The sequence below is a fragment of the Phaseolus vulgaris genome, chromosome 3 (genome assembly GCF_051622355.1).
Source record: "Phaseolus vulgaris cultivar YP4 chromosome 3, ASM5162235v1, whole genome shotgun sequence".
Classification (NCBI taxonomy): domain Eukaryota; kingdom Viridiplantae; phylum Streptophyta; class Magnoliopsida; order Fabales; family Fabaceae; genus Phaseolus; species Phaseolus vulgaris.
The window spans coordinates 31,557,202-31,566,178 of record NC_143500.1 but is presented as its reverse complement, the minus strand read 5'-3'; the positions used below and the strand labels follow the sequence as shown (position 1 = coordinate 31,566,178).

The following is an 8,977-nucleotide window of genomic DNA, read 5'->3' as shown; positions in this document are numbered from 1 at the left end:
GACGATGAAAGTAAAGGAACAGTTGTGCATGACAGAGGGTTGTCAGATACAAAGTGGGAATCAGAGGAGTTAGACAACATGGACGAAGTTGAAGATGGTGAGGAGGATATTAGTACTGGTGGTAAATTTCCATCCTTTCAAATGCCGAAGAGCATGGCAAATTTTTCCTAGGATCTGGGTACCTATTTTACAGACAATGAAGCATTTAAAGATACCATCAGAGCTTATGCTGTCCATTCAGGGAGGAAAATGACATTAGTAAAAATGATAATACAAGAGTTTGTGTATGCTGTAGTGGAGCCCAAGGACATTGTCAATGGTATGCATAATGTGGGTACTTACCCTAAACAAGATGTTGGCAGTTAAGAAAAATAAATGATGTACATACCTGTGTTAGGCAATTTAAGGTTAATTTGTTGAGTACTAAATGGTTGAGTGGGAGGTTGGAGTCTTCTTTAAGTCAGAATCCAAAAATGAGAAGTAATGATGTAAGGAATAAAGCTGTTAAAAAATGGAACATCGACATAAGTTAGTCAAAAGCTCAACGGGTAATGGCTATGGCATTGGAGAATGTCCATGGTTCATTTTAGGAGTAGTACAAATGAATTTATGACTATGCACATGAGCTGTTGCGCTCCGAATTTCACAGTGAAAGTAAAAGTTGAAGACATGAATGGGTTCAAAGTGTTTAACAAATTTTATGTTTTCTTAAAAGCCTGCAAGGATACCTTTATATCTTGTAGACCCATAATTGTTTTGGATGTGTGCTTCTTAAAAGGCTTTTATGTTGATAGCAGTTGGGAGGGATCCAAACGATCAAATGTTACCACTGGTATATGTTGTGGTTAGGGTTGAATGTAAGGATTCTTGGAGCTGATTTTTGCAGCTTTTAATTGAAGATATTGGGGTGTAGAAGTATGTGTAGGCATCACTTTCATGTCTGACCAAGTATTTTCTTTGTTGTCCATTATTGGTTTGTGTATATTTTTCATTTAAGTATTATATATGACCTTTCACAGGGTTTGTTGTCTGTCATTCGAGATCTAATACCTACAGTTGTCTAATGCTTTTGTGTTCGGCACCAGTACTCGAACTTCAAAAAAAATTGAAATCCTTAATGTGGAGGGTAGTCAGCAACACATATCCCCAAACATGGGGGATGGAGATGAAGGCTGTAAAGGAAGTCAATAATCAGACTTTCAAACATCTAATTTCACTACCTCCCAAGCAAGTATTCATAAAGCACATAGTTGTACTCACCTGTATTTTTGAAGTATTTAACTAATGTTTGTTTTCCTTTGCTAGGTTATGGTCTAGATCAAGGTTCACATTCACTCCAAAATGTGACTCACTTGTTAACACTATTTGTGAAGGTTTTAATAGTGTGCTTCTAGCTGTACGTGCAAAACCTATCATTACCATGGTAGAAGATATCAGGACTTATATAATGCAGATATGGGCAAAGAACATATTGAAAATTGCCTCGTTTGAAGGATCAATATGTCCAAAGATTTTAAGCAGATTACAAAAGGAAGCAAATCAAACTTGATATTGGATACCCAAGTTAGATGGCAACATTCATATGGTATTTTAAAAAGTTATTGTGTTAGTTGTTAGATATTTCTAACAAATTGGATGATCACAACACCTCCGCACATCACTTATTCTAAGTGAGGCATATCTCTATTATTGGAGAAAAAATTGCGATTAACTTGGAAATACATGACTACAACTGTCGGAAATGGATGTTGATTGCAATACCTTGTTGTCATGCATTATGTGCAATGATTTGTGAATGTGGATGCAGTTAACTTCATTTCATTTTGGTTCAAGTAGGAAATATATGCAGAGGTGTACAACTCAATTATCTATCTAGAGAACGGTGAACAAGTGTGGGAGAAAACTGAAATGCCAGATGTTGTGCCACCTTCCAAAAAGAAAATGCTTGGAAGACCAAAACAGAAGAGAAGGTTGGAAGAATGGGAGGTAATGAAGAACAAGATTCAGTTAGGCCAAACTAGATTAAAGAAAAAATGTGGGATCTGTCATAAGTTTGGCCACACCAGAAAGTCCTGCACCAAAAAACCATCTCAACAACCTCTAAGTGAGGCAGGTCCATTTGACCCAGGGCCATCTCAGCAAGCTCCATGTCGGGCAGCTCCAACCCAACCTCCTCCACCATCTCCCACTACTCAACCAAAAGATTCACAACCATCTCATCCAACTTGAAGGACAACAAGATCAAGTGCAAAATTTGGCAGACCCAACACGAGGCTTAAGCTTAAGTTACAGTCCAGGAGAGGGCAGTTTTGGAAGCCATGACTGCTTTTGGAACCTACTGATTTCAGTTTATAACTGCTTATTTTGAAAAAACAATTATTATAGGCTCCTATTAATGTATTTTGGAATGACAATTTAGGTTCATGTCGCCAATGTATTTGGTAATTTTCGCAGTACATTGATGTTATCAGGTTGTATGATAATTAAGTTTGGTTCATTACAAATGACTTTTCTTACTTCATTTCTTTCATGGTTAAATTTTATATTATACAACACATTACTTGATACTGAAATACAAATTAAAAATTCATTTTGGTTTACTTGATATTGAAATATTATAGAACACATTACTTCAAATATTTGGTTCATTAAAATTTATTTTGCATTACTTGATACTAAAATAAAAATTACAATTTCGGGATAACCTCAACACATTGACTCAACACACTAATACATATTACATTAACTCATTCAATCATAATCCCAAAAGAAACACATACGTCATGGGAATTTTAAGAACATAGTCAAATTGACAATGTTTATTACAACAACAACAACAAACAACCCTACTGACTACATCTTAATCCACTTTCTTGACACCTTGAGACGTTTTTCCAAACTATAAATCTTGTTTCTTTGTCTAGCAATAATTACATCTTTGTCATCCCAATGTCTTCAATGCATCCTCTGAAGAAATTGCATCCATGCTTACGCCACTCCTACTATGTATTGAACAAAACGTTAACCTAAATAATCAATAACAATGCATATTTTTTCATAAACACAGTTCAATACATCTCACCTTATACTATGAACACCCCCAAAATTGCCTCCCACCATTTTTGACAGTTGGTGTTGTTCTCAAAACCGCAAATTTCCCACAATCGCAAATGGGAGCAACCAATATGGTCTTGCTCCCACCACCATGGCTACAATTAGACTAGTTCTGCACTTCCTTCCGATTACAGGTGCATGATGATGCAAATGTAGACTTATAGCCAAACATTCTCACTCAAGGAAACACTAAACAACAACGAATCCAAGAACGAATCACAAAAGCCAACTCCTTCCTTTCACCAATGAATCCACAAAATCAAACTCCACCACAACCTCCAACACACACCCTAGAATCAAACCACCTCCATAAATGACCCTCATATTCGTTCGCAGACCACCATCCAAAAACGTTAACAAGTACAAGAAACTCTAACCCCCAAACTTTACTAATCTCTACCAAACCCCTCCACTTGTCACCTCACATAACACCCAATCTGATGTGTCTTTAAATTGACAGTCCACATCAACATTTTTCTCTGTCTCAAAAGCCGCACTTGACGTCGTTAGGTGGAACTTAACATAAAGGACCAATTTGAGTACTTTTTAAAAAACAAAGGGACCAAATTGATTTTTTTTTTAAATCATGATACTAAATTGAATATTGATCCCAAATGTCGAGAACAATAAGGTAATTATACAAATAAAATTTGTATAACTAAATACAAATCTAAATTATTTAATGACGTATTTAAGAAATATGAAAGAAAAATAATTATTAAATTATTCAAAATTTTAAATAAATACAAATTTTAAATTATTTAATGTACTATTTAAATAAAATCTAAAATAAATTAAACTTTTAAATTATTCAAAATCCTAAATAAGTATAAATTCTAAATTATTTAATTTTTTATTAAATAAAAATATAAAATAAATAAAATTATTTAATTATTTAATGTTATATTTAAATAAAAAATTGAAATAAATAAAATTCCTAAATTATTTAAATTTAATATAAATATAAATTCTAAATTATTTAATGTTTTATTTAAATAAAATAATGAAGAATATTAATGTAAAATAACTCGTATCATTGCTTCACTTTTCTTCATGCACATTGATGAATTGATTTTTAAATTTTTTTTTCTGTTTTTCCACACACTCGTCAATCCACTCAAATTACTGAAAACAAGAAATTTTGAATCCTCACACAATAAACACAGTATAAGCGCAATTTTCACAAATAATTTTTTAAATTAACTGTTTAGATTAATTAGATAATAAATACTTTAGTTCTTTATTAGGAAATCACTAACATCTTTTTTAGGATGGTTTTTTTTAGTATTACAATTTTATCTTTGTAACACTCCAAAAATACATCGAAATATTAGAATACAAGTTCTACATATTTCTATACAAGCTTAGAGTTTCTCAAAACATTCCTAATACATTATTAGAGTTTATAGAGAATATTTACAATATAACTTTTAAAACAACATCTTAAAGCCTTCCCGACCCTCCAACACGGTATGATCATCTACTCAGTCATCGCAATTCACAGCACAACAAGAAAAGTAAGGGTAAGCTAGTAAAAATAAAATTTTATAACATACACAATGAAATCAAAAGAGAAAACCAAATTTCATCATCTACAGGGATCTTACTTTGAAACTCTCCCAAGTGACAATTTCTTCTTTGTCCTCCATCATCTGCTTCATACCTATCCATCAAAAGTCAGTTTCTTCAATAAGCATATAAATGGCATAAGATAACTTTCTCTCTTCAGGGCATTGAGTAGCTTCAAAGATTCTTTTTATGTCTCTCACCCACTGGTCTGCTTCATCTGGATTTACCTTTACATTAAATTTGGGTGAATTGTGTCTCAGAAAATCCTTCAAACTAAAGGTATGGGGTTGCTGATGAAGCTGAGATGCTTCTGTTGGTAATCTAGTTGTTTCTAATTGATGAAGGACGGCCTGATGTTGTTGTGCCATAGTAGCACTTTGTTGTTGCAAGACCCATCATCTTTATTGCCCGAGTTAAGTTGGACACATCTACTGGTGGAGGAGAGTGAATGGTCTACATGTCATCTATTAAGCACATAAAGAATTGGGTTAGAAATTACTAAAAATTTCCAACTACATCTTTAAGACAAATTAACTTAAAAGAAGTAATCACACAAAACAGGTAAAAACCAATCAACACTTATCTCTAAAATGTACTATAATTATTTAGAATTAAGGTAGAAAATCATTTTGATATAGTCATGAGTGTGCACCCTCATCACTATATCAAGATTCTTTTCATTCTTAATACTTTCACCTTTATTCATAACAACTAATTTGACTCAAACACAAACAAGATTTCAAGAAAAAAACTTTGTCAAACACCTTATTGGAAACTTTTAACTAAAGTCTTGAGGCTAGACTTAAACAAAAATCTACACGCAGGAGAAACAAAATAAACCCACTACCCTCATGTTATTTTAAGGATGATCCGCTCTGATACCATTAAATGTAACACCCTAAAAAACATCTAACTACTAGAATACAAGTTCTACTTATTTCTATACAAGCTTAAAGTTTTTCAAAACATTCCTAATACATAATTAAAGCTTATAGAAATATAAATATTTACAATACAAGTTTCAAAACAACATCCTAAAGCCTTCCAAACCCTCCAACACATGTATGATCATCTGCTCGTGTACATAGTACAATTATCGCAGTTCACAATACAACAAGAAAAACAAGGGTAAGCTAGTGAAAATAAAATTTTACAATACACACAATTAAATTAAAAGAGAAAACCAAATTACATGGATCAATTTCTCAATTATTCAATTTTCTTCAAATCCCAACATAAAACAATCACGTAGATCTCACATAGATTTACACATCCAAGATATTTAACAAACATAATAACAACTCACGTCTTACAGAAGACCCGTATTAAGTAAGTCCTACTAGAGACTAACACCTGATCCAAAGATTACCAATGAATCCAAGAGAAAGGATCATGGTAATTTTAATACAACCCATATGTCACGGTGTGCATGAACTCCCCCGTCAACTTCTCACAACCTGATATCTTAGTTTATGTGACTTAGATCGTCAGTGAAACTCAGAGATCTTTGTTGCCACATAGGCATCAATACTAATTTACAAAGAAACATTAGTCCATACATTATCCTAAATGTATTTATACCATTTTCATCATACAATATCATTCAAAATGCGATCCATAACATTCAAAAGTCTATTTAACATAGAAAACAACACTTAAATACTAAACCATCAAAATCTAACATTTCTACAAGTTTAAATAATATATAAACAAACAACACAATATATAACACACTACATCCAGAATTGAATATCAAGACCATGTCCTCTCTATATTCAGATCTTCTAGCCTAAGATGTTAAAAATTAAAGTTAACTTCCCTCATCTTAAAGCTTGCTTTCCAAGCAACTTCTAAAATTTTATCCTCTCAGTATGGATAAGTTTCAAGATTTAAAGGTCTATTGCAAGTTATCCAAATAAACCAGAAATTCAGTATATAATAGAATAAGTTGAGAAAATTACTCTTCTAAACTGACCCCACCAAGATTGATGACTAAATTCTGAACAAACAAATAATAAATGATTTTTAAAGTAAAAATGAACTTATTATGTTTAAAAATTTGATCGGGTCAGCTATAACATGGTACGATCAGATTCTAAAGTAAATGATGTATGGAATGGGAAATGAAAAGAAAAGGAAAGGGTTGAAAAGATGGAGAGAGAAAGAAGAAAGAAAAAAAAAATGGTGAAAGGGACTTACCTGTTTTTTATTTATTTACATGGTAAGTTGTAACACTCTCCCCTCTTCATTAATATGTATTTATTAATTATTATTTAATTATGACGAGAATATTATGAAAATCTTAGTTGAGGTGAAATTACACTGTAGATAAAAAATCATATTTAAAACAGATCTGACTTTATTTTATAAAATCCATAGATTTTATAATTATTTTAAAATTTAATTATAATAATATTATAATTAGATAATATTATTTAAAATAATTAAACATGAAAGTTTAATACAATGTTATCAGTTAATTAAAATTATTAACGTCTGTAGTATTTATTTATGTTTATTTTTTAATAATCTAAAATTTATTGATTTTAATTATTAATCAGTTTTTTTGTATAGATAATTATATAATAAAGAATAAAACATATATTTATATACATTTTTTACTTAATTATTTACAAGTATAGTAATCTATTACAAAAAACTATAAATAAAATACTATATTTATTAATTTTGAAAAATAATAAAAAAGTAATATTATATTATATATTTAATTAAAATAAAAGAAAAAAAGTTCCTATTGAATTAGTTTAAATAAAAAATAAATATTTTCTTTAATTTTGATCCTGTAAAAAAATACTAAACAAATCTATATTTTAATTAAAATTATATTTTAAATAAATATTTAAATATAGTTATATTATTTATAATGCATGCCTAATAGAAATTAAAATTATTTATTTAAAAATTAATGGTATAAATATATGTGTTGGAAATCCACGTCGACGAAAATATTTCATTATATATAAGTGGGTGCAAACCTTATCTCATGAACCGATTTTATGGGATTGAGTTACACTTAAAGTTCACTTTGTAATAATATGTTTTATTATTTATTATATAATTATCTATAATTAAAAAATATAAATTTAAATTATTAAAAAATTTAAATTTAAATTATTAAAAAATTTAAATTTATATTATTATAAAATTATTTAAAATATAAAAAATGACATAAGTTAATGAATTTAATAAGCTCATAACATTATATTAAAATTTTATATTTAATTATTATAACTAGTATCAAATGTTAACGTTATAAATACGTACATCCAAATATATTTAATTATAATATTATTAGAATTAAATTTTAGAATAATTATAATGTTACTGTATAATAGTTAATATATATACATATTTTTTTTATAAAATAAAGTAAGATCTTTCGTAAAATTAATTTTTGTATGAAGTGTCCATTCCTAAATAAGGAAGATTTTGGTACTATTCTTTTTCATAGTATAATAACTATTAAATATATACTAATAAAGAGAAAAGAGAGAGAATTTATAAAAAATATATTAATGATTTTCTAAAAATTAATTAATTGCACCTATTATTTAATTAATCTGAACAATCAATTCCAAATAAATAAAAATTAAGATTAATAGTAAGTTATTTCACTAATTTTTTAAATAAATGAATATCTTATATATATATATATATATAATTAAAAAGTTAGTAAGTTAGTAACTATAAATATTGTTTATATAATGTATTCCTCACAGTGTATTTGTGGTAAGTAGATTTTTCATTATATAAATTTACAAATATATATATATATATATATATATATATATATATATATAGATATATAGTTTTTGGAGCATTAGAAATAATATGCCTCTTGGGTGTACAAGTATAAATATGCAAATTGACATTTCACAATTTCTGGTCAATAAAACTTTAAATTAATTAAGGTATATGTCTTGCATTAAATATTTTAGTGTTTCAATTACCACTAATATCAGTTTGAAAAAAAATATTAATTATTGATTCCTGAGAAAAAAATATGTTTTTTTACAGATGATGTGTAGTATAAGACATGTTGAGTGACACACATTTTTATATACGGAAACATAAGAACATTTAAATCTTCAAATACCAAATACAATATGTCCATCACACACTTTATACTTTGTCGATGAGACACTAATTATACACTTTATACTACCAAATATAATATGTCGATGACATACTAATTATACACTTTATATTATCAAATATAATATGTAGACACACTAATTATATATTTTATATTTTTCGGAATAATTATAAATAG

At 28.8% G+C, this 8,977-nt stretch overlaps 1 non-coding gene across 1 annotated transcript; it reads left to right on the top strand.

The window, feature by feature from the left end:
- Positions 1-473: 473 nt before the first annotated feature.
- On the top strand, positions 474-2,229 carry LOC137805523 (uncharacterized). The gene is made up of 5 exons (XR_016519425.1): positions 474-948; positions 1,020-1,227; positions 1,306-1,566; positions 1,649-1,781; positions 1,837-2,229. It is a non-coding gene; the product is annotated as an uncharacterized LOC137805523 (transcript).
- The last annotated feature ends 6,748 nt before the right edge of the window (positions 2,230-8,977 follow it).